The sequence below is a fragment of the Sinocyclocheilus anshuiensis genome, unplaced genomic scaffold (assembly GCF_001515605.1).
Source record: "Sinocyclocheilus anshuiensis isolate Anshui unplaced genomic scaffold, SAMN03320099.WGS_v1.1 scaffold863, whole genome shotgun sequence".
NCBI classification, from domain to species: domain Eukaryota; kingdom Metazoa; phylum Chordata; class Actinopteri; order Cypriniformes; family Cyprinidae; genus Sinocyclocheilus; species Sinocyclocheilus anshuiensis.
In genome coordinates, this window is record NW_015547725.1 from 908,503 (window position 1) to 935,501 (window position 26,999).

Genomic DNA, 26,999 nt, shown 5'->3' on the forward strand with positions numbered 1-26,999 from the left:
TATATATATATTCATAAAATGCAACCATGCAAGTAAACACTTATATTTGTACTCTGTGAAAATAAATACAATAAAAAAAATGAAATCAAAATAAAAGCAAAAAAAAAAACAAAAAAAATGTTTTTTGCTTGAGTTAAACTTAAAAGCCAGTTTTATCAAACTTTAAGTTGTACAAGTTTTTTTTTTTTTTTACAGAACATGACCTTAATCCTGAACTGTTGTTTTGGATTTAAGAAAGTTATTTACACAAAAACTTTGTTATACCAGTAACAGAACACATCAAGAAACAAGAGCGACAGAAACACAGAAAACAACATCCCGCTGATATAACATAACATAAAAAAAAATAAAAAAAAAAACAACTAAAACTTTAATCGTTAAGACCTTTTCTTCAACAACATGGATAAGGAAAGATTGAGAAAACATCAAATGGATCAATCAAAAATCCCCTGCAAGGATATGAGCAATCACATTGATTTATTACAATACCATTTCTGCAACCACCTGTCAACCACTGCCCCTCCCAAACCCTTCCAGATCTGTTCCTTTGCCAAATACACAATAGAGAATTACTGTTGATTCAAAACAAGCCAATAAATATGGATAAGCAAGACAGACCAAGCAGATCACGCTCCTGGTCAATATTATCAATAACACATTTATTACAGCTAACAAAAATATTCAGCCTTTCCCCGCAGCCATCTAAATGAGGAAATATATCCATTAACGTTGGCTTAACACTTATTCAGCATGTAGCTGCATGTTTGCCAATGAATCATGATGTTGCAGATATTTTCTCCCCCACCAAGCAAGAACGCAAACATCTTCTACTTCAAAGAATTTCCTCAGCAGGATGTGAGAACACTTTGCAGATGTCTATTTATTGATCTGTTGTGTAAGTGTAATAGCAACTGTTTAGGCAATTGTTATTGCTGAATATGAATTTTGAAATACTTGATTCATTCATGTTAAATAATAATGCCCCCCCCCCCCTTTATTTGTCATCTGAAAATTATTACACGATTAAAGCTATATTGCATAAACAAATAATTAGTGAGTATAAACATAAATCAATGGTGAAAGTTTTTTTTATAATTTTTATATAATTCATGCTAAATGAAGAAAAAAAATATAATAATCCTATGATGCATATCCACTGTTAGACATAATAGATTACACAAATAACATAGCATAACTAAATTAGAGTATGAAAAGTTTGCTTTAAGAAAGTTATCTAAAAGTCTACAAGGCAAAAATTGTCCTTAGTTAAAGTTGTTGTTATGTTTATTTGTATTATTTGCATAATTTATTTGTATTATATGCTCATAATCAGATTCCAGGTCCTTTTTATGGATTGCATGATTACATATTATTCACACAATGACAGTAAACTGTTCATAATTTATTGAATTTCCCTAATTTTGATTTCTCTTTTAAATTTTCTAAATGACATTGTTGTTTTCATGTTTATTAATATTTTTTTCTAGGGCTGTCAATTTAACATGTTAATCTAATTAATTAGTTATGGAAAAAATAATGCATTAAAAAATATAATGGAAAATATCATGCCCCACCTACGTCATCTTACATTTAATATAGTTTACTGGTGACGAACATGATGCAGGGCAACAACAAACTTTGTGATGGAGCCTATAGAATGCAGTTATATGCCCCGAAAATTCAAGAGACTGGGGCAAAAATGCCCCTGTATGAGTTTTTGTCTCATATTTATATCATATGATATAGTTCAGCGATATCAGATGAGCAATGAGTATTTCAAAAATATTTCAAATAAGTTAATAGCACATTTGCACATGTTCGCACAGTTCTCTGATGTCGGTTAATAGTCACATTGACAAACACGTAAACAAATAAAATATTTATTTTTTAGTGTTCAAGTGCTTTAATTATTTTTATTGTACATATTTATGATTTAATTAATTATTTGCTTTTTATCAACTCACAAACCCACTGCAGTTCTGTAACCAGTTTGGGAAACCCTGGTCCAATTTGGTGTGTGATAGATGGATGGATGGATGGATGGATGGATGGATGGATAGATAGATAGATAGATAGATAGATAGATAGATAGAATACAGTACCAAAAATTATTAACCTATGTTACTAATACAGTACAGTTTTCATCCTGTAATCTGTAATCAGTAACAAATGTAAGTGGTGTTCAGCATATTATCAGTATACATATATCACATTGATCTGAACTATTCAAAGTACTTTTTGCATATAGTAGACAGATAGTTTTATATTTTCTGAGGAAAGTGTACGCAAAACACAGAGACAAATGCTAGAATGTTGCCAAGACATGTTTCGAGTGTTTTTAGTCAGTTTCAGCTATAGGGTGTTGTGGGTGCACGGATGCTTATAGGCCCAAGACAAAAGATCTAACTCCCAAATCTCAAAAGAGCCCAAGACCCAAGATTATATACTGGTCTCTAGATATGGCTTGCTTCAATTCTTCTATGTAGATCTGATGTATTTTTTACACATGTTTTATTTTTGCTCACCAAGCAAAAATTCTGATTGCTTTGAAAGTAATAGTATATCTCTCTTTAGCATGCCACACCTTTATTAAAATTCCATTAAAGTACCTTATGGTATGAACAACAGTAGTGATGCTTATGTTAGCAAACACCACTAACAAATACACTAGCAAAATTGTATATTTTTGTATATAAGTCTCTCTGACTCTTTCTCCATCTGCAAGCCTAATCATTCTTAAGGACATCCACTCTCCACACTGCTGTTATGAATTTGCTGGCTGGGCGATTCGTCATGGCAACAGAGAGAGACAGACAGAAAGATCCCAGAAGAGATCAATACTCCAGCGCCCATCCCCCTCAACCGTACCTGCACATCTCATAACAGTTTAACACAGGACAACACCATGTGAACTGATTCATATAGTCACACAGCTAATATCACTTTCAAGCGCTGTTACAGAGAGCGCACATGGTTTTGAATTATCCTTCACATTTCAGTACTCAAAGACCCAAACAAAGAAAATCCAGTCAAAGTGTGCTACTACACAGGCCTGGCATAAGCAGCCATTTTATGACAGAGTTTTTCTGGGGTCCAAGATCACAGACAACTAATAAAGTCTGGCTATGTTGTTTTAGCACCGATTTTACTAAAACAATTTCACAAATCTGTACGTATGGAATATTTTGTATAATACAATACATTGTATACAGTATTTTGTACTGAAGTGATCATTTCATTTTTTTTTTTTTTTTTGTAAAGGCAAATACATTCATTAATAAGACTTATTTCCGTAGAAGTTGTCATGCTTGCCCAGAAAATTATATCAATATACTAATCCTCCAATACATGACTTTAACTGATTTGAGGGGTAAGTAAAATACAGGTTTTTATGCATTAATATGCACTAAAGCGGTGCAGCTGTTGTGAATTCACCCTTTTAGCCTTTGTTCAACTAGATTTCAGACTCAAATTGATTTAATTTCTTAATTGTTGTGTTTTGAAAAATCCATCATATTTGAGTACCATTTTAGCCCTAAGGCAAGAAAGACGACCACAGAGAAAAGACTGGTGGTTTATCTGGCTGCACAAGGCCTGGAAGATAGAATGCAGCTAAAAGGCAGGACAGTCTGTGCCTCGATCCCTAAAGGTCAGACTGCATGAGTGAATAATGAATGAGATATACTGACCCTTTGACACTGGAGCGAACAGGGGTCATGAACACACATATACACACACAAGCATACGCACAACAGCAAATGCACTTGCTAAATGCATGACATGTGCATCTTTTCCACAGAGAATTTTATGAGAGTATTCGACTGAGAATGTTTGTGAGCTAATGGAATAGCCTTTTATTTCCTGTTTTGTGACAGTAGAGGACACATACACATGAATAATCCAGCGAGAACATAATGGTCCCCATGAGGAAAACAGTTTAACAAAGAAACTAAATGATATCTGAATGAAAACCCCAAAATGCATAGGTTAAATTCAGTTATCTCAGTGTATAACAGTAAGTTGATGGAAAGTCCCCAGCATGATAAATAAACAAACGTGTGTGTGTGTGTGTGTGTGTGTATAGAGTTTATATATTAGGGGCTGGGGAAAATAATGTGTTAAATTATGCAGTTAATATTGGCTGTATAAAGGTGGAGTATGAAAGATTTATCTCTAGTAGCAGTTGACTAAAATTTCAAGGTACTACAAGGAACATTGTGTAAATAACTTGACTACTTAAATTTGTAAGGGAATTAATTATTATTAATTCATTCAGGTTTCTTGATAAATATGTGAGTTGGGCTTCTGTTTAGCTTTTCAGCATGAATGAATATGGATGAATATGATATGGATGAATATGAAAATTTGAGGTGTAACAGTGTACCAGTGGTTACAGGAGCATGACATTGCTGTTCCCTAGAGCTCATCTCTGAGGCAATCCTGCCCCTCATCATGCACTACACTCATCTTCCTGGACATGGAAGCGCTTCCTTCTTCTGCTGCTGGTTCTGTCCAGATTAGCAGATTGCTTAGCTCTGGTAATCTAGCATAATTTATTCCCTGATTTCATCCAGTCCCCTGACACCTCCTTCTTCGCTGGTTCCGTCTAACATCTATGAATAACCTGTTTCGTCCAGTTACCTAGCCCTTCCTCCTTTACAGGTTTTGACCCTGCCAGATCCAGGTTTGCAGAGTCATGGCCCAACTCAAGAACTTCCAACCCTCTGGCTCCACTTCAACCCTCTGAGCCCTTGACTCCAACTCGACGCTCTCCACTTGCCACTGGAGAGTTCATAAGAAACTCACATCCTACAGCCTTCACCTACTACTGATCCATTCCTTTCATGACTTTTGTAAATTCTCTCCTTGCACCAACAAAATTGTTTCCTTGGTCAGTAAAGCTGAAATGTGGTTGTTCTTTGGGAGTATTGCTGTGCACTTCATATGTGAGTGTATTGTGGCTTGAGCCTCTGGATACCTTCTTCATCCAAGAATGGACTTAACTTGTACAGCCTACTGTCTTTGGTCTTGGAAACTACTTTCTTTAACATAAAGCTCTATATTTAATCTGAAAATGCTTCTTCTTGACCTAGCTTAATAAAAGCAAGTCCTTTCTAATAGGTTTCCCTCTTTTCTTAGACTTTCATTGGTTCTTTGCTTTATTGCTTTGTAATTTTTGGCAACTGCCTTTACTCCATTTGACCAATCAATGAATTTCTCTAGGTGATCCAGTAATGATCACGTAATGATGTAATGATGTAATGATGTAATGATCCTTGCTTTGGCTTAGTGTTCCAAACAAGAACCCTGCATAGTTCTGGATTATATTTCTTTAATTTTCTCCACCTTACATTTTCTGTCAGGTAATTTCTTTGGCATAGATACTTTATTGTTGTGAACCAGTTTAAGGTCTTAAGTTGCATACTTTTTGAGCATGGTAACTTGAAATTTCAGATCCTGATACTGACGTTTTCCGGAATTTCCTCGTTCCAGCCAATCTGCCCTCTACAGTTTGCTGGAGTATCTGTTTTGTTTTGTTTTTTCAAAAAGGACAAAAGATGCCTTGAACCCCAGGCCATTACAGAAGCTATAGTAGAGTGGCTCCCAGTTCTTGTTAGTGGATTGCATTTTACAGAATTTTTTACTTAATGAGTCACTCCACACAAAGAACTTTCTGCTTGTGCAGTAAACTTAAATCTGTGTCTAGATCTTTGAATGCAGCGTGTTCTTCTGGGATGATTGCCATCACATTCTCACTGTTGGTCATCACTGGCTGATTATCTCTAAAAAAAACAAATATACTGATTAAGAAACATTTTTCTTTATTTCTTGCAATCAATGTTTTATATTATTAGCATAATTTGTCATTGCTTCCTAATTGCTTTAAATAACTCTTAAACCCTAAACTTTAAAGTGTTTAAGCTTGGCCAAAGAATAAGAACACATGCAAAACATAGATCCAATTCAAAAATTGAAAAGAAGGGTGGTTACTCACTGACCCAAGTGAAAGCATTCTCACATGTCTCACCTGGTTTGCCCGCACTCCCCATCCAGGCACATTGGTGCATTATGGGATACGAAGTGCCTTCGAACTGTTTGCTAAACAAAAGTTGTAGAAATATCATTGGTAATCCCATTGTGAGTCATTTAGCAGAGAAACATGCAGACTTCGTATTGAAATATTGAACAAGCTGTGATGATTTGAAATGGTTCTGTCTGTCTATAGCAGCTATGGAAGCTGGGAGGATGCAATCACCGCACACACGCCAAGGCCCTAGCATCAGTAATGAAAGCAAATTTACTTTTATTTGATATATCACAGGATACTTAATTCATAGCAGTCTATTCATCATTGACAGGGTTTGCACTCTCAATGTGAGCAGAGAGAGGTGCATTAGAAAGATGGAGGCGGTTATTAGATTACGCCAGGCCTCTATGTCACCCCACTCTTCACAAGCTCACAACTTCTCCTTTATTAGGCCTGCATGCATTTATCTGCTTTCACACACACACACACACACACACACACGTTTGTTTATCTATCATGCTGGGGATTTTCCATCAACTTACTGTTTTATACTGGGATAACTAAATTTAACGTATGCATTTTGGGGTTTTCATTCAGATATCATTTAGTTTCTTTATTAAACTGTTTTCCTCATGGGGACCATTAGCTGCTGCCCACAATGTAGGTTATTTCAAGTTTGTCTGTCCTTATAGAAATATTTTATACCCACACATGGACAAATGGAGCAAAAACTAGCCCACAAATGTTTACATATAAATCTATAAAGGACAACTTCTATAGTTTGCATAATATATATGTTAATTATTTTACCAAAATAAGAGGGATCATACAAAATGCATGTTATTTTTTAGTGCTGACCTGAATAAGATATTTCAGACATTTACATATAATCCACAAGAGAAAATTATAGTTGAATTTATAAAAATGACCCCGTTCAAAAGTTTAAATACGCTCGATTCTTAATACTGTGTTGTTACCTGGATGATCCACAGCTGTTTTTTTGTTTTGTTTTGCAATAGTTCATGATGATTCCCTTCTTTGTCCTGAACAGTTAAACTGCCCGCTGTTCTTCAGGAAAATCCTTCAGGTCCCACAAATTCTTTGGTTTTCCAGCATCTTTTGCATATTTGAACCCTCTCCAATAATGACTGTATGATTTGAGAACCACCGTTTCACACTGAGGACAACTGAGGGACTCATAAGCAACTATTAGAAAAGGTTCAAACGTTCACTGATGCTCCAGAAGGAAAAACAATGCACATATATATTACTAAATTTCTAAGCCAATACCAATAGACTGATCATGATGCCGATTCTGGCAAAAAACAAAACAAAACTATCATATTTAATATTAATTATTTATTTCAGATATAATAAAAACACTTAAATAAAAATGTTTGTATACAGCTCAATTGCACATAAGGTACAGTATTTAAAAAATAATAATACTTCTATCTAGTGGGTAGTTTTTTAGAAATACTAAATGTCTTTATGATAGATTTATTTGAACCACTGATCAATATAAATGATAAATTCTCTATTATAGATCAGTGGTTAAAATATATATGAAGAGTTTGGTTCCAAAACGAGATACATTTTTTTAAAAATTGAGTTTCCGCCAAAATCAGTATTGTATCTGGTCGGTATTGAAAAGTCAATTTTTTATTTTACGCAAAATGTGATATATGAAAACCACTATTTTCTGTTTCAAACTTTCACATAGCTTATAACATTAAAAATTCAAATCCAGATTTTGATAAGATTTATTATAAAACCTGATTATTTTTCCCCCCCAAACTGCAATAAATCCATTGAATCAATATAAAAGTTATTATTCATATTGAAACGGTTGAAAATACAAAACAAAGTAAGTTGATCCACATATGACAGCCTCTGAACTTGGTCAATACTAATCTTATTAATAGCTTATGTTTCTTCCCCACCGCAGAAACCACCACAGGTTCATCAATGCCGTCAAAATTATTCATTTTTTAGGGCTGCACGATAAATCGCATGTGATTGTCATGTGCATCTCGCCGGTTCTGTGATTAGTAGTAAATCTCCATCACATGCTTTCAGATGGAGCGACATTTACAGTAATACACAGAGCCGTAGATCACTGACAAGCTATGCAATATCGCGTTCATAATCGCAGATGAATCGCATTCGATTATGAACGCGATATTGCATAGCTTGTCAGTGATCTACGGCTCTGTGTATTACTGTAAATGTCGCTCCATCTGAAAGCATGTGATGGAGATTTACTACTAATCACAGAACCGGCGAGATGCACATGACAATCACATGCGATTTATCGTGCAGCCCTAAAAAATGAATAATTTTGACGGCATTGATGAACCTGTGGTGGTTTCTGCGGTGGGGAAGAAACATAAGCTATTAATAAGATTAGCATTGACCAAGTTCAGAGGCTGTCATATGTGGATCAACTTACTTTGTTTTGTGTCTTCAACAGTTTCAATATGAAAAATATTTTAAAAATATTTAAAAAATAAAATCAGTTTTTATAATAAATCTTTGAAAATCAAAATCTGGATTTGAATTTTTAGTGTTATTATAACCTAAAGATGCTATGTGAAAGTTTGAAACAGAAAATAGTGGTTTTCATTTTGCCACTTTCTTGGTAAAGAAAACACATTTTTACTCAAATTAATTAAAATGGATTTATAGCGTTTTGGAACCAAACTCTTGTCTTATTTGACATCTTGAAATGCTGATTAAGTGATTATATTAAGTCATAAGGTCAAATAAAACCAACGTTAATGGCGCTGCGTTAATGTGTTATTACTGATTAATATTATATAGGCCAATACCGATATAATACAGAGTTGGTCAAATATTGCTAATTTCAGGGCACACATTTCGTCACCTTGGAATTATAAGGTTCTCTCTGCATTCTGAGCAATTTTGAGATATTGAGCTTCAAAGTTTTTGCATTCCATAGACTTCTGTAGATAGAACCCATTTTGTTTTCTAAAAAAAGGCCCAAAGTGTACACAGCTTACAAAAGAAACATCACATAATGTAAATAAGTTGTCACAGAATACGAATATGTGAATAACTCCATTTTCAGATAGAACCTTATAATTCCAAGGCGACGATTTGTCCACAAACTTTAAGTAAATCCCCACATACACATGCTTGGTTAAAGGTGCCATCAGAGCAACGGGCCTGTGAGCTCACTAATATCCTGAAACCCATAAACAGCACATAGCCTATCAGAGTATGGGACTTAATAACCAACCGAGGCTAATATTCTTCCTGCTGCTAAATCACAAACAACAGCCTTTAATTCACATTTAAAGAGCTTGATCCTGTCAGATATACCTCTACCGAGTTAAATCAGTGCTGATGTGAGTGTGTTTTCATGCTGTCTGTCTGCCTGGGCATCTCTCTCTTTCTCATAGTACTGATTGCCTGATGCAGTGGTGAGCAAACTTAAGTGAATTGCACATCTTCAATCTTCTCCAATCACTTAAGGCTGCAGTGCAGTGGCGGCCATCCATCATCTGTGGCCTGAAACATCTGGTGGATCAGCAGCATGGGACCCACAACTAAATGATAGTAAAATGTATGATAACACTCAGGCAAAAAGATATCCAACAGCATGAGAACGGCAAAACTCTGGACTCTGTGCTAAAGCTGCAGTGCACCACTTCAACATGAACAAAGTTCTGAATTATGTTCAATATTATATAGTTGCCCGAAAATGGATTTGGCATTTAAGCAACACTTTGTTGCTTAATCTATGATTGTCATTGGATATTAAACCAAATGTCATCTGCAAACAAATGAGCAGAGATAACATCAGTCTTCTGAGACATTTTTCCTATGACTTTTAGAGCATGTTTACACTTGGCAGATTTGGTTAAATTAAAATGCATTCGGGTGCGATTGCTCTGTTAGTGTTTTTTTTCTTTTTCTTTGAATAAGTGTGCACGCTGCCATCCAAACTTTGGTCTGCCTCCAAACAAACTCTTTATATGAATGCATCATGGACCAAAGACATCTAAAAGAACCAAAAACAGGATGTGACGTCACAAGATGCAAACCTAAAAAGGAAAAATGCTCAAGCATATCCGGTTCTTCTCATCATAGAAGCTATATTGCCCATTACTGTTCAGTACAGGTGTTGTAACCGCCGTCTCCTAACAGCAGATCTCTGTAAGGATTTCCTTTTGATTATTTTACACATTTTCTTTGTGAGTTGGTAAAAATACCACTATATGTACACACATACAACCAGTGCATTTAGCCCAGCACACAGAATTGTTTTGGATGTTTGGTAACTTCACAAAATGTACATCAAAAACTTATCCAGAGAAGTTCTGACAGTATCCCTATGCCTTTTGTTTTGTATCTTTAGGTTCAGTGTTAGCGAACCAGGACTAAATGTTTTTTTTTTTTTGGTCTGGACCAAAGGAACCAAGTGACCCTAACTACAAGAGTAAACACAGGCAACTGGTCCAAGTGTAAATTTTTGTGTATATACAGTATGAAGTCAGTTCAATTCAAGTTCACAAAAGTGTTCTCAAATCAACTATGAACATGATCTATCTGACATCCATATGTTACAATACTTACATTACACATTGCACTGTTTAATTAATCTCTATCAATCTCTGAATCATTACTTTTCAATCTTAACCATTTCATAATAAATTTAGGTAACTGATTTTCCGTATAAATGCTATGACCATTAACAAATCACGAGAATTTATAAGAAACAAACAAGCAGTTTTATTGTGTTAGAGACATGAGTTGTGGATCACCTCCACTGACTGTCATTGTTTTATAGATCTCTGTCTGAGCACAGGCCCTTGTACAAGGATCTTGGCCACATGACACTAAGACTACAGTACAGTGGCTTATTACTAAATGCCTGACCTGCTCCCAACCCCTTTTACATGGTGCAAAGAAGCTATCTGCTGACAGCTCACTCCTCATTTCATGATGGCAGCAGCATAGTAGCATTAATCTGTTCCATAAAAAAGGAATGAATACACCTGACATAATGCCAGTGAGATGTAGATTGGTTTAAAAAAAAAAACAGCTAAATGAAAATAGGGAAAGGGTGACACTCAGCGTATGTTGGACAATTGAACCAATATTTTCTAATGTTTTTACTGTATATTTGTGTTGAAGCTTTAGTGTGTTTGACAGCTGCTCTGCGATGTGAAATACCAAAGAATTCAGTTCTATTCAAAGAAAACCATTTCATTTTTTATGTGATGCTTGATTTCATGGATATGATTGAAGTTTCCTTAAAGGGAAAACTATTGCTCTTCCATAGCTTGCATATGTCCTTCTTGTTCTTGATTGTTTCTCCTAAAATTCCTTAAATAAAAATAGAAACAAATCAGATATGCATATACATCATTTTAAAATCCTGATCTGGTACTCAAGAAGCATTTCTTATTATTAATTGAGCACCAAATCAGCATATTAGAATGATTTTTGAAGGATCATGTCACACAGTGAAGAGGGAGTAAATTCAGCTTTGCCGTCACAAGAATATTTTAAAATAAGTTAAAATAGAAATTGTAATAATATTTCACAATATTACTGTTTTTACTGCGTTATAATCAAATAAATGCAGCTTTTGTGGGCATATATATATATATATATATAACGCAGGCGATTATTTATTTAACGCAGTTAATGCAATTAACGCAGGGGCGGAGCTAGGTTGGCCACCCCACTCACAACTGCTGCTTCTGTCTCTTTTTTCTTGACAAGAATTGCATTTATTTAGACGCAGAACGTCTTTACGACCACATAAAACGGGAGACTTTTCAGACACGCGTTCTAACTTCACCTCTGCACCAGGCGCGAGTCAAACTATCGCGAAAAAGAAACTGTGCTCATATCCCGTGCTCGTTCTATTGCGCCGACTCGCGCTGTAGCCTGTATTATTTCATATCAACGAGCGAAAGAAACGACGAGCATGTAATGTCGTGGTTATGTCGTCAGTTAAGTCATGAAGTTACCCAAAAGGCAATAAAAGCTGCCTTAAAACTGTACATGTATGTAAGTATTTGTTATATATGAGTCACATTTAAGAACATGTCTCTGAAATGCAGTGGTTTTCAAAATTGTCCTGGAGCAGCCCATCTAACTCATCTAACACACACGATTCAACCTGTCAGCTCATTAGTAGAGACTTTAAGACCAGAGGTGGGTCAGAATAGGTAAAGAGATGCTTGTCAGATCTGCATCATGTTCAGCAGCAGCAGCTCTTAAAGGAATAGCATCCAAACGAAAAAAGACAAAAAATTTAAAACCAGCTTCTGTGATGTCTGTTAATCAAACAACAAAAGAAAAAAGAGGAAATCAATCATTTTTATAGCTTTAAGGATTCATCTATATTTAATTAAAAATGTAGTGTTTGATAACTTTATTTCTGTATATTTCCTTCTTGCTGAAGGGCACATGTAGCTAAATATGACATTTATTATAATGGGTTTATGTGAAGATTTTTTTAAGTTCACATAAATTAGAAGTTATTTTAAGTAGTCTAACACATGTTCAAATTGATAGCTCTCAATTATACTGTAATGTTGAATGGCTAGTCAATGGTTAAATATTAGGAGGAAAAACAGTTTCATATAGACATCAGTAGTATTAGTATCAGTGATACATACTGGCCTTCAGTCATAAAAATGCCATTATAAATATAAAAAAATACTATTTTTATGTTGTTTGTACATTAATTTGAAGATTGAATATGACATTATTGCAATGTAAAAGTATTTTTAAAAACTTTAATGTTAAGTGGGATTAATTGTGATTAATTGCGATTAATTTCAGAAAAAAATGTGTGATTAATTGTTTTTTTTTTTAATCGATTGACAACACCATATATATATATATATATATATAGTAATTACAACTGCTAGGTGATATAGAAGGGTAGGGGGAAGCCGGGGGAGACGCTGAGCTCTCCTGCCTCCGTTGGTAAAAACAATTAGCCAATCACCATCGAGTGTTCACTTTCAGCGCTGAGGAGTGTTGAGAAAAGAAGGGCATGCTGTCAACCAGGTTCATGCAAACCTCAACTTCAATTTTTTTCCCAGACGCGGTCTGAATAATTTTTGGTCCCAAATTCGTATCAGTTTACTGGTAGTCCACTGTATGAAGAATTTTTGGGTATAATTTGTAACGTGGCATATTTTAATGCAGGCTAAATATGACAGACTAAATATTATATTTCTCTCTTTGCTGGGCTCTCTTTTTCATCATCTTCTTCCGCAGATCTGCGCCCAGTTCGGGAGGTGAGACAGGTGTTGTGTTTCCAACTTTTTTTTTTTTTTACTATGAATGGCTCAAATAGGCAACATTCTATCATAGATCAATTTAAAATGAACTAAAAATCAGGCCGTCACCTCAAATCTGTGGTTAATATTTCAGGAATGCAAATGAACAACATTTAATTGATTAGTGTAGGTGAGCACCAAGCCACGCAGGTCAGCTTTGTCTCCATGACAACAGCATTCACCTCATTATGTTGACTTGTTTGGAAGGAGCTAAGCAGCCATGGACCTCTTTTTTTAGGCTGGCTGGTTCGCAACATCCTTTATATTTAAATAAATCAACGTATAGTAAGATGCCGGGAATCTTGTTGAAAGGGGTGTGTGCAATTTTTTTATTTATATGCCATAAAATTTTCTACAGTGCTGGTTTAATAGAAAACTATAAGTACGCCTTTCATCAACTGACTTTCTGAAGAGTGTAAACACTGTTGCTCTGTGGCACAATCAGAAAATTGTATGGATTGATTGGCAGTCTGACATGTCAAATTCTGCAGGCACAAAAGAGATTGTCTTATGGACCTGATTGATACCTCAAATTGAGCAGCTTTCTTAGCAGAAATTAGTCATATTTGTTTGGAGAAATTACAGCACTCAAAGAAATAAAAATAAACGGGAGAAAACGCTCTGGTGTTACTAATGTAACCTCGGTTCTCTGAGATAAGGGAACGAGCGTTGCGTTGCTGATGCTTTTTGGGAAACTCCTGTTTACTCTGATACTGAAGCCTGATTTGTTCACATTCGTGTAAGTGCACAAACCATTGGCATGTCAACCCACCAAAAGGGAAGGAGCTTACCGCTATATAATTTGAAGTGACAGTTATCAATTCACGTGCAGCCTTAAACACGGCAGCCTATGCAATGCTTGTTTCCTCAGTATCTCAGGGAACCAAGGTTACGTTATGCTACTGGAGCATTCCCTTTCGAATGGTCCCTCCCGTTGGAACACTGACGCTTATGGGAACGCATCCAATAGTGCCGTGCTAAAAGCAAGTGCAGAACAAAGCCGCTCTGCGAGCCCAGGCCCAGAGCACTCATACTGAGGGTTCCTATAAGCATGAGCCAATAATGAGACCCGAGCCGCTTAGGCTGAGGACTACATAACATAACTTTCTCCACTTATAAGGCGATTAGGTAGAATTAAGCGGACAAGATCCATGCCTGCAAGGCAGGGACATCCAAGTTATAAAATCTAGTGAAGGTAGATGGCAAAGACCAGCCAGCAGCCGCACAAATATCACCAATAGAAATACAGCTGGACCACACCCAGGAGGAGCCAGATTCAATATCCGAGCTCCCGTCAGAAACTTAACGACTAGGTCGTTTCTGCCGACTGACTGGCCAGTCACGAAAGAATGATTCACCGTGATGGCTGCCACATATATTTTGAGTGTGGAAGGAGTGCGCCTCTTGTCCAGCAGCTCTTGTAGAAAGGTTAACACGTAGGACACATTGCACGATAAAGGGTTCTGGTTCTGTGCTGCACACTCGTCAGAGAAGACTGACCATTTAAGGACGTAAAGATGTCTTGTAGACAGAGCTCTAGCCTCTAAAATGGCATTAGTTACACTCGCGGGGAGCTCCAAAGGCTCCCCTTGAGGGGCCAAACATGAAGGCTCCACAGCTCTGGCCGGGGATGCCAAATCATACCCTTCTCTTGTGACAGAAGGTCCTTCCTTAGTGGTATTGACCAAGGGGCTGCCGATAGCAGCTAAATCAACTCAGGGAACCACATCTGATTCCTCCAGAGCCTTGGTGATTGATAAAGGCTACCACCATCATGTTGTTCAGAACGTACCAGGACGTGGTGCCACCTTAAGGCCGGTAGGAAGGTTTTTAGGGCTAGAAAAACCGCCATTATTTCGAGGCAGTTGATGTGCAAGTGTTGCTCCAGGTTTGAGCAGGAGCTGAACGCTGGTCTGCTCTTGTACAGAGCTCCCTAACTCGAGTTGGAGGCATCTGTTGTGACCACCTTCCTTTTGGAGGTCAGTCTCACCGGGACACCTGATTGAAAAAGGCAAGGAGTTTTCCAAGTGGCCACAGCTCTGATGCAGTGGTAGGTTACCCTGAGATGAAAATCTCCCAGGTGCCAAGCGTGGTACAGAACATGGGCATTGAGCCAATACTGAAGAGGCCGCATGTGAAGCAGGCACACAGTAATCACAGAGGAAGTGACCGACATGAGGCCGAGCATCCTCTGGAAAACCCTGAGGGGGACGTGAAGTCCCCAGTTTGAAAGATGCCTCCAGCCGCTGAATAGTCAGGGAGCGTTTCAGCGTGATCCATGCCCACATCCGGGCAGAATCAATAACTGTCCCCAGAAAGACCGGTCGCTGGCTGGGAGACAAAGAGCTCTTGGCTAAATTGATTCTCAACCCAAGCCGCTCCAGGTAGGTGAGCAGCAGCAACCTGTGATCGATGAGTTCCTGTTCTGATCTGGCTAAGACCAGCCAATTGTCGAGGTAATTCAAAATACGGATTCCCATCTGTCTCAGAAGGGAAAGAGCTGTGTCTATGCACTTCGTAAAAGTGCATGGGGCCAGAGACAGTCCGAATGGCAGGACTATATACTGATAGGCCACTCCCTCGAACGCGAATCTCAGCGAGCAGTTCAGATGTGTGAGATTGAGAATGGGTCTGAGCCTGCAATCTTTCTTGGGAACGAGGAAGTAACGGCTGTAAAAGCCTGACTTGCTGTTCGGTAGAGGAACCATTTGCACGGCTCCTTTTGCAAGAAATGTTTGTACTTCAGACCGGAGAACTTGAGCACTGTTTTCCCGTACCGAAGTTTGAATGATACCTCTGAAGCGAGGCGTCCCTTCAGGTACCACTTGTCAGGTACCACAAGCCGCTCGCAGCTGACAAGGGGCACTGATGCTGATCCTCATGTGTGAAGCACATAGGCAAATCGTGGTGTTGGGGGGAGAGTGAAGCATGCAGGAGCTGCACCCATGTGAGTTCACTCGAGCCCAGTGTTTGAGCCCCGCTGCTCCACTGTTTTTTTATAGGGAGAGTGGAAACAGGAGAGCAGAGTGGGGAGGACCGTTTTCATTAAAGAAGGCAATCTTTGAGCGGAGAAGGGCGAGACTCATGCTCTCATAGTGAGAGCATTTCGTCCCGGTGAGCGCAGCCTCTGCGTGGGCGCAGACATGCAACGCACTCACCATTCCCATCTACATTGTGCAGGGAAGCAACACTGGCTGCATGACAGTTGTAACAATGTTGCTGAAAATTTGCTCAGAAATTTGCTCTTAAATGCACCAGATGGCCGCAGGGGAAGGCTTCTGGCTTCTTCCGGGGGATCCTTCTCCTGTGGCGAGCAGCAGACTGAGCTTTTTCCTCTTCGGCTTCTTGATTGCAGAGTCAGAGAGGAGATGATCTTCATCACTGAAGGAGAAAATCCTGGCTAAATGGTGCTCAGAGCAAACTTATAAAGCAGTCGGCTCTTACCCTTTTGGCGGGTTGAACTGCCATTGGTTTGTGCAGTTACACAAACGTGAAAAAAATCAGGCTTCAGTATCAGAGTAAACAGGAGTTTCCCCATGAGTCTCAAGTAACGCAATGGGAGAGACCGTTCGAAAGGGAACCAGAAACTTAAAAAAAAAATGTAAAAGTGACCCCTTTTCCCCATTTTATATATATATATGAAGATTAAATATTAAACATTATAGTTTAATATTTTAATAATAAAGAGATTTTTGGGAAAAAAAATTATGAAATACAAGGATAGGAAACAAACAGTCAGTGCTTGGTAGATTACTTACAAAGTGTAGTCTGTTACTGATTACAAATTTCATGTTGAAAATGGCAGTCAGTAATTTAGTGGTGAACAGTAACAAAGTATTTTTTACTCTGATACAGTACTTAAGTAAATTTTCAAGTATCTGAACTTCATTTAAGTATTTTTATTTTGAGAAATTTTTACTTCATTACATTCAAAAGCATAATATTATACATTTTACTCCACTGCATTCCTTAAAATCTTGTCTTTCTTCGTTATTTTGAAATGAAGAAATCACCCGCTCAACGATGCGATAGCGGCGTCCGATTCATGAACGAGCTGATTTTTTTTCAATTAACCTGAATAAATCGTTTCACAATAAATCACACTGAACGATTCATTTGTGAATGGATTGAGTGGATTGCTGTTTACAGTGGGCTTGTATGAAATGCTTAAATGCAGACGTGTCCACATTTGTGAGTTTCAAACTAGTATGTTTGCATAGCGTTCTTGTTAAAATTCTAGCTGTACATTGTGCCCTATGTGACATCTGCTTTTACAATATATTGTTTGTCAACACACATTTTGTTTTTCCTCATTTTTAAATGCTACATGTTGATTTGTGTACTTCCTCCACAACTGCAGTAATGTAATCAAGATTACTCATTTTAGGTCATGTATTCTGACTACTTTTGGATTACTTTTAGATTACTTTTGATAAATTGTTTATAAATTTAAATGTCATTATTGTTATAAAAATACAGAGAGAGAGAGAGAGAAATAAAATGTATGACCATTAACCAACATCAGATAACATGCTAATGTGTTGTTAAATTATTAAAATATTAACTTTAAATCTCAGATGGTCTTCAAGCAAATATTTTAGGAAAGTGGTTTAACTGACAAAAAGTATGCAAATCCCTCCATCACATGATCAAAAAATGTAAAAAGAGAAAAAATATTATTGAATATCTGATTATGTAATCCAGATTACATGTAATCAGTTACTACCCAGCACTGCAAACAGTACACCAACAGACCCTCATCTATTATCATTATTTAATTTGGTTTCATATTGTAATTATTCTGCAACTGGTACTGTATGTATAAAATGCAGCAATGTACTGTAGACAAGTGTTTTATTGGAATTATTAAATATTGTGTCTATGGGAAGGAAAGGAATGACAATGGAATTTAATGAGAAATGTACTGAATTTTAAGAAAAAAAACAATATGTAGTTGTGTTGAGGTGTGCTATTACTTTTCTACATTTGCACACTATAAATTTTATCCTGCAGAATACTAAAAATTGACAAAAATCTACAGACTAGAATATCATAGGGAAAAACCAGCAACACTCTAGCAACCACCCAATCCACCCTAACAACTGCATAGCAACACCCAAGTTGCCAAACTACCCACGACACTTTAAAAAGAGCATAGCAACTCTTTGACAACTCCCCCCATCGCTCTCTTTTGTAAATATTTACTTAAAAATAAAAATTTAGTTATTTTTGCATTCCGTTTTGTGAGGCTTACGTGGCATAGAAATTAGACAACAGTTTTAAACGTATAGGCTATATATACACTCACATGTAGCACACATAAAGTGATTCTCTAGTCAACCGTTGTAAGCCACCATGTGGTCCACTGTCAGACACAGTTAACACAGATACAAAGAGCCGACACACTCCTGGCACCTGCAGTCACACTGACCCACATTCAGACACTCGTAGCCCACAGCCCTCCCTCACAAACCCACCACCGGCCACAGCGCCTACTCGCCCCAGCCCGTGCCTGGACACAATGGGGTTAGTGGCAGCTGCTCCGATGTAAATCTTGTCAGAGTCAAATGGCAACTGTTGAATAGTGAACAGGCTGGTGGGGCACGAGCTTGGGGGTGTTGTGGGAGGGGGCTGGCCGCCCCTTAACACTGCACCACAAGCAGTTCAAGTTCTCCTTCTCTCTGTGAGCTTTTGACTCGTGCTGCTCCAGCACAATAGAACATAATAGCTGGCGTCCGCCGGAGAGCCAAATCACTGTTTCCTAATCTCCCTTCATTAGGCCCCTCTCGTCCACTGCAGGCCTGCTCCCTTTCATCCCCCTATCGCTTCATCCTGCAACCGGACAATGCTGAAGCTTCTGTCCTCACAAAGGGCCCAGCGGAAGTTCAGTTAATCTCGCTTCTGTTCCAGCTTGATGAAGAGAGAGAATGTGGCTTTATTCCACCTATAGTCACTTTACAGATCAAAGGAAATTTTATTCTGACATCACACACACACACACACACACACTCACATACATATGTCTTCCTTGTGTTAGAATATACTAGATTATAAAACAAATAGTTGTATTGATTGTTGATTGGGCAATACATCATTCTAGCGGAGTAAAAATTCATAGTAACAGCTATGATGCAAAACACCTGTTCACCAGCTATCATTCTGAACGACCAGCTATTAATCTTAGGTTATATGTCATGAACATTAAAAAATTTGTGCCTTATATATTGTCCTAATATATAGTATACATGGTGTTACCAAGTAACTGATTTATAAAAGCAAAAATGTACAAAAGTGCAACATATCAATTTACTGTGAGTTTCTGCTGTAAAGTAGCATGTGTAATTTGTGTGTCATCAAATGTAATTGCAAAAAAAGTACTGTTTTCAAACAGGTTTCTCAAAACATATCTCATTGGCTGGATGAATAGATAGTCCCACCACTGGTTAAGCCAGTGTTGCTATGTCAGGCAAGTTCCTCCGTGTCCATGTTTATGTTTTTTCAGGCAAATCAGCCTATAGATCTCAGCATATTAAACTAGGAAGAAAATTAACCTTTAAATAGTCTAAAAGCTAAAATCACACACACAAACAAAAGGCTGAGCAGAACAAAACTCTGGATAAAATGATAAGGGGAAGTCCAGAACTTCCCAACTGCCAAAGCTTCCATGAATCTTCCTTAAATGCTCTCCTGTTTGAGAGTTTGGATGTAGGTGAACAAGAAAGAGCCAGTCCGATGTCTTCAGCTTGCCCCCTAGTGTTCACTCCTGCACACAGCATGCTGTTTAAAGGCCAGGTAGAGGCCTCAACTAACGGATCCTCAAGCCACACAGTGACAGGGACAGGCGTGTGTGTATATATAATTAGACTCCTAATAGGCATTACTGACTAAAAGAAGAAAAGAGGTTTCAGTAGTACAGTCCATATGGACAGATAACATGATGGAATAATGATGATGGGAATGTGTAGTTTATTAACAGCTGAGAATTTTCATTTCGAAAATGATTTTCAATCAATTCAGTTTAATCAATTTCAATCAATAGGTATTTCATCAACCTAAAAACAGTATTGCATTACAGTGCTGGGGAAGCTAATTTGGAGCTACTATACAAAATACATATATATAATTTATATTTTTTTTGTCATGCTACGCTCCTGCCTGTTATGTAAACTCTCTCTTTCATAATTACCTGAGGTTTATGTAGTGAAATATTTAGTTTATGTGTTAGATCAGTTATATTATTTAGTTTTATCAGCTGTAATTTGCGTGAATTAATTTGTTCACTTTAAAGCTGACATTCAAATTCGCATTGCTTTTCAAGAGGATTAGCATGGCTACGAGTGTTAAACACTATATATATATATATATATACAGAGTATCATGGGAAGCTACATTTTCAAAGTAGCCCCTGCAACACAGATACAGTATAAGAAGCATTGCTATAAGATGTGTTGTTAATTACTCACAGACTAGGATGACTGCAAAGGAATCACCACACACATGCCTCTGTTCGATGGCAAAACAGTAAAGCAAAAAATTGTCTTTCACCCCACGTTTAATCCGCTGTTGTTTGCAGTTGGTTGTGATGGACTTCAGGTAAATCAGCTGGTTTATTCTCTTTCATCTGCTGAATTTGCACTCTCTGCACTCTTGTGTTTCTGACTCACTGAAACTTGACCAGGATGCATAATTAAACACACTCTTTAATGTTCAAAGCCTGTTTGATGGAGTGAACAGGACTTTTTGGATGGACAAATCTACTGGGACAAGTCAAATCAGAACCCAGAGACATAAAAGAGCTCATCTCCAGCAGGACTCACCCTGAGCTTCATTAAAGAGTCACAGACGCAAGCACGGATAGGTATGAAAGAATACCAAAGAGAATACTCTGGCTCATCATTACTACACACGTTTGGCAAGTCAAATTTTTATTCAAGGCATTCACAGATTGCTGTGTCAGGTCTCTGCCCAGCCATTTTTAACATTTTGCTTGCAGCACAAAGGTTTATCATTTGGGTGGCAAATGTCTCTCTGTCTTTCTCTGTGCATATGTAATTACTTCTGGCGGGCGAGTGGAACAGTATCCCGGTCCCTCGGTCAGAGAGACAGAGGTGGCGTCTCTACAATGCAATTTAGTTTAAAAATACACCCTAAATCTCATTTGCCCTGCATTAAAGGATCCCGTGTTAAAACAGGCATGAGAACAGTACTAAATCATCCCTCTTTAACACGCTGGACATAAACATCTGAATACTGACAATATTAAAGTGATGCATCCTGATTGTTGATTTGAATGTTTCTTACGGCAACACATTAAAATCACATTCAATATTTACTGACCCAAGTACACCCTACCCAGGCTGTCAAGGACCTTTAGATTTAAGCTAGAGTTTCTGTGTAACATTTATTATAACTTTCCTTAATAACATTAAAACAATTACAAACAATATTTTCTATACTGTATATACACGGGAAAATATGTACAAAGAAACAGCAAGTAAACGTGAAATTTTGAAGTAGAAAAACTGAACTTTTTAAAACATTAATAATCATTGTTTTACTTCACAAGTTATTTATTTTTTACAGTGTAAAAATTAAATGCATAGTAAATGTACCACATTATCAAATAAATCTTGAAATATTTTTGTATTTGTAAAGACAGTCATGGATAAATGGACCTTCATAAAACCCCATGAGTCCGGACAACCAGTTTTATGTGAATATGCTGCTAAAATAGAGTGAGGTAAATTTGCACATTGACAGATTTGCTTGAACAGATTTTTCCAAAGATGATTCTGATTAATTTAAACATGGTCAAATGTGTTAAGTAAAACTGAAAGTATAGTATTACACTTTTATCTGAAAGCATAATCGTCTGAAGGTAAATATTTAATTTAACAAACACGCAAGAGACGAGGAACTAGAACTTCATAAATTACAGTTTTCTGCTGGGTTCAGCTTTATCTGCAATTAACTTTTCTTTGCATTTCTTTAAATTATTTCATTGAGACCAGATGCAGAAGGTATGTTAGTGAATAGACTTTGAATATTAAGAATATGCCATTCGAATCTCAGAAGAATATCACAAAAAAATATGTATGAATCATTTGACAGAAAAATAATAAACGTTGCATGAAGGCTGTGAAATATTGAATATCATCAGCCCAGCAGCAGAAGGTTAGATGATCTGTTCTTCATGCTGAGTGGTTTAGTTTTCATTTTATTCAAGCCAGTTACCATTGCAACACACACCTAGCTATCACGAAGGCTTACAGCTTGCATATAAAGCTAATTAAAATTACTATTGACTAACACAAACATTAAGCTTACGCCTATAGGAAAAAAAATCACTAAACTGACACACACACACACACACACACACACACACACACAACAAGGGACATGCAGTTTTCAGTATTAGCCATAGTACATAAAATGTTGTTACTGCTGGAAACCCATTATTACAGTATGCTTCACCATCATCCCACACCTGTCAAAAGGTGAAATTCACCAGAGAACTCTACCAGATCTGAAGCTCTGAAATGGAGAAAAAATATAATGATATATTAAGAACTACAAGGATGCTCATGCAGTACAGCTACTGTATCATTTAACTATGATCCAATGCAAAATGAAAGAAAGAATTCCATATGTCCATATCGACAGGATTTTAACAGCACACAGTGGGTTATAATGATTTAATTTCTTTATTTTTTCTTAGATTGTATCCTTTCAGTCTCACTCTGTTCTTGGATTCCAGGAACAACTGCTCCACCACACACTTCAGGCCTGTCTGCTTCATGGTACTGCGGTCGCTCCTCGGACAGCTGGAATAGTGAAAAATCTGATGCTGAACCCCACAAGTTCGGAGGGAACACTAATTTTTATGTATTGCTGTAAAGGACGTTCATCCCCAAAGGCTTTTCGTAAAAACCCCACACAAAACATGGCACACACACACGCTCAAACGAGGCCTGACAAGAGATCATTGTGTAACACATTTCTCAAGGCCACCAGATTTAAGTGATGATCGGAAATGAAGGGTCCCCCCCTGTCCTTGCCTGCTTTATTATTAAAAGGGAACAGTAGCTGGTTATGTCTTCTCTTGAGATGGAGCTACCTGTCATCACCAGAAACAGACAATGCAAGACAGACTTTAAAATGACCATGCTGAGCATTCTTTACAATGCAACAGGTCGCAGGAGTGGAGACAATGAGCCAGATATGGACAGCAGTGTTTTTAATTGCAGGTATGGTTTTATAAAAGAGAGACATATGCTTCATTATTCAACACCGAGCTTCATTACTGTTCATGAAACTAGGTGCTTAGAGCAAAGCCTCTGGCTATAAGCCAGCAGCTTCTGTCCCACAGTCTCAACACTGTATTAATAAGATGAGAGATAGACAGGAAGAATAAAGGAAAGAGACTTGCAAGCTGTGTGAAAGCAGTTTCTGAGACCTGTCTAAATCACTATGTATAATCCAAGGAATTCTGAAATACTCAGGGAAAGCTCTGTTAGCAGTCCCATTCATCTCATAGGCAGTAGCTCGGCTGCTGCATACAGCCTGGAAGTATTCGATCTCAATTCTTCCTTGGAAGTTCTAGTAATTTTAGTTTTATGCTCATTTGTAAATGCCATTTGACAAGGAAAACACAAGTCTGTTTTACACTATTAGAAGCCCTCCAAAAATTCAGCACCGGGATAATAATTTCGAATGAACTGCTACTTTTGATTTGACTTAAGTTAAGGAACATGTTTAGATACTGTGAGAAGCTCATAGAGCAAATGTTTTTGACTCACTTATTATATAAATTAGGGTGTTTCCAAATCTTGACCATCTGGTGTAATCACCTCATCAGAAATGTTAAATAGTAAAACTTTAAAAAAAAAAAAAAAAAAAAAAAAAATGTTTGTACTGAAATATTTAGTTTGCTGCTGTTTAGTTCCAGCTACTGTTCTATGGCTCTGTTCTAAAATGGAAGCAATGTGCACACAGTTATTTTTTTAATTATCCTGTTCATACATCAGCTCACATCAGTGGCTTGAATACTGTTTGCCTGCATGAATAACCATGCTCATTTTATTCTCACAACAGACATAAACAGGTTGAAGCAAGCAATTGTGGACCCCAGTACAATAAATAAATACAATAAATAAATGAATAAATAATCACAGGTCTTATTGCGATTGCGTTCCAGTTGAAATTGTGTTCCGGTGGGGCTCCCCCTTGATTGAAATTGTGATTGTTCCACCGGCCATCACTGTGTGTTACCAAAACCTCACATGAAAAATCATATTTAAGCTGTGTGTACTGCAGACTGGCTGCAGAGCTGTCTGTCAAGCTTCCAGCTAACAAAATATGTTCTAAGAACATTTTACTATCATTCTCATTAAGTTACGAAAACATTATTTCTGAATGTTTTAAATGTGCGAAAGTTAAGGGAACATTCCATTCTAGAATTTAGTTCTAGAACATTAAGGGAATGTTATTTTTGAATGTTCTCTGGATGTTCTGAAACAAATAGAAACATAAAACAAACAAATAAATAAATAAGTTAGATAAATGTCCAACTAAAATGTTTTAGAAATAAAATGTTCCATAAGCAATAACTCTTTTGTGTTTATGTTTTTTTAGAACATTGTTAAAGACCAGATAACTCTGAACAAACAATTTTGACTTTACTGGAAGAATGATTGAGAAAACCTTGCCAGGCTATTAACCAACGTTCTAGAGCAATCTTTATTAGCTGGATTGTTTGATGTGCTTAGCTGTTCGTTACAGTTCTGTTCCCAACAACTCAAGTCAATAATTTTGCAAAAACACATAATGTAATCTGAAAAATACTGAAGAAGTAAAGATGAAAAGATAATGTTTAGCTCTTTTATGAGTAGCTTGTAGATTAAGAAGCTACAGTTTCAAAGTAGTTTCAACACTGCCTTCATAATAACACGAGGTTGCGCCTAGTGCTTTAGATGATGATTTATTGACTAAAAAGCATAGCAGCAAACAGAATAAATGTGCTAACAAATTCAATGCAAACAAACAAACAAAAGATCAGTCAGTCATAGTGCTTGAAACTTGAAACATCCTACTTTGCTCGGACTCTTGAGGAAGATGAGGTTCTGTTATATGAACATGCATCTTGTTGTGCGTGTGTTGGTGTGTGTTTCTCTCATACTGAGTAAGTAAATGTGCATTATGCTGTTTTGCTGTGAGTGCCACACCCCTCAAGCACATGAACAATCTGCTGGTCAGGGGCCATTCGACCCCCTGAGGGCCATGATCCTTGACCTCCCTTCAGCCTACTGTACCCTCCATCCAAAGTGCATGAGGAAAATCCACAGTGCACATAAAGACACACATAAATATAATGTCTTCATATATATAAGTATACCATAGTATGCTTATAGATTAATTTATCTGTAGTAAAGATATTGTTTTTGGTATAAAATATAATCAAGGAACTCCATCAGCTCCATCTAGTGCTGATGTTTGGATGATATCATGATCATCAGTGCTGCAGATTTGTTCATTAATCAGGGATTGTAAAGGAGCGAGCCAGCCTGTCGCCCAGCTAGCCTTCACAGACACACGCAAACACACACTAAAGCAGCTAGGTTATCAGCTAGCATGTCAGCACCCCTCAGACTCCTCTTTGAAAACTCTTCAAAAACATTTATCATCAGCTCTTCCGTATAAATACCTGTCCAACTCTGCAAAGGCTAATGCTAACTCCCTGGCTCTGATCCAACTATGCTAATGCTAATAAACTGGCTGTAACCCAGCTATGCTAATGCTAACATGCTGGCTGTAACCCAGAAATAATGATAATACATTCTGGCAGGGGCGTAGCCATCATTTCAGAAGTGAGGGGGACAGAAATGTTTTATATACATTTCTGTAATCTATATAACCTACCAGTCAGTAAAATATATTCAAATAGAAAATAGTTATTTTAAATAGCTTAGTAAAAATATTTCAAAATTTTATTGTTTTGCTGTACTTTGGATCAAATAAATGCATGCTTGGTGAACAGAAGAGACTTCTTTAAAAAACATTAAAAAATCTTACTGTTCAAAAACTTTTGACTGGTGTACTCAGTTCCTAAATGTGGTTCTTCTGAACTTTCTATTCATCAAAGAAACCTGAAAAAAATATACTCATATCAGTATATATAAAATATACTATATCAGAATGATTTCTGAAGGATCGTGTGACTGGAGTAATGATGCTAAAAATTTAGCTTTGAAATCACAATAAATTACATTGTAAAATATATTCAAATAGAAAATAGTTATTTTAAATAGCTTAGTAAAAATATTTCAAAATTTTATTGTTTTGCTGTACTTTGGATCAAATAAATGCATGCTTGGTGAACAGAAGAGACTTCTTTAAAAAACATTAAAAAATCTTACTGTTCAAAAACTTTTGACTGGTGTACAGGCAACTTTAATTGTTCTCAAATTTCTAGCTTTTAATTGACTTAGAAATCAGATAACTGCTGGACAATAATTCCGGCTTCGAGTATGAATGAAACATACACTGCACGGAGTGATTAGTGCTCCGCGATGTTCATCTCGCCTTATTCTGGGTCCGAATAAAACATCAGATCATGCACAGACTATACTGTCTCTTTG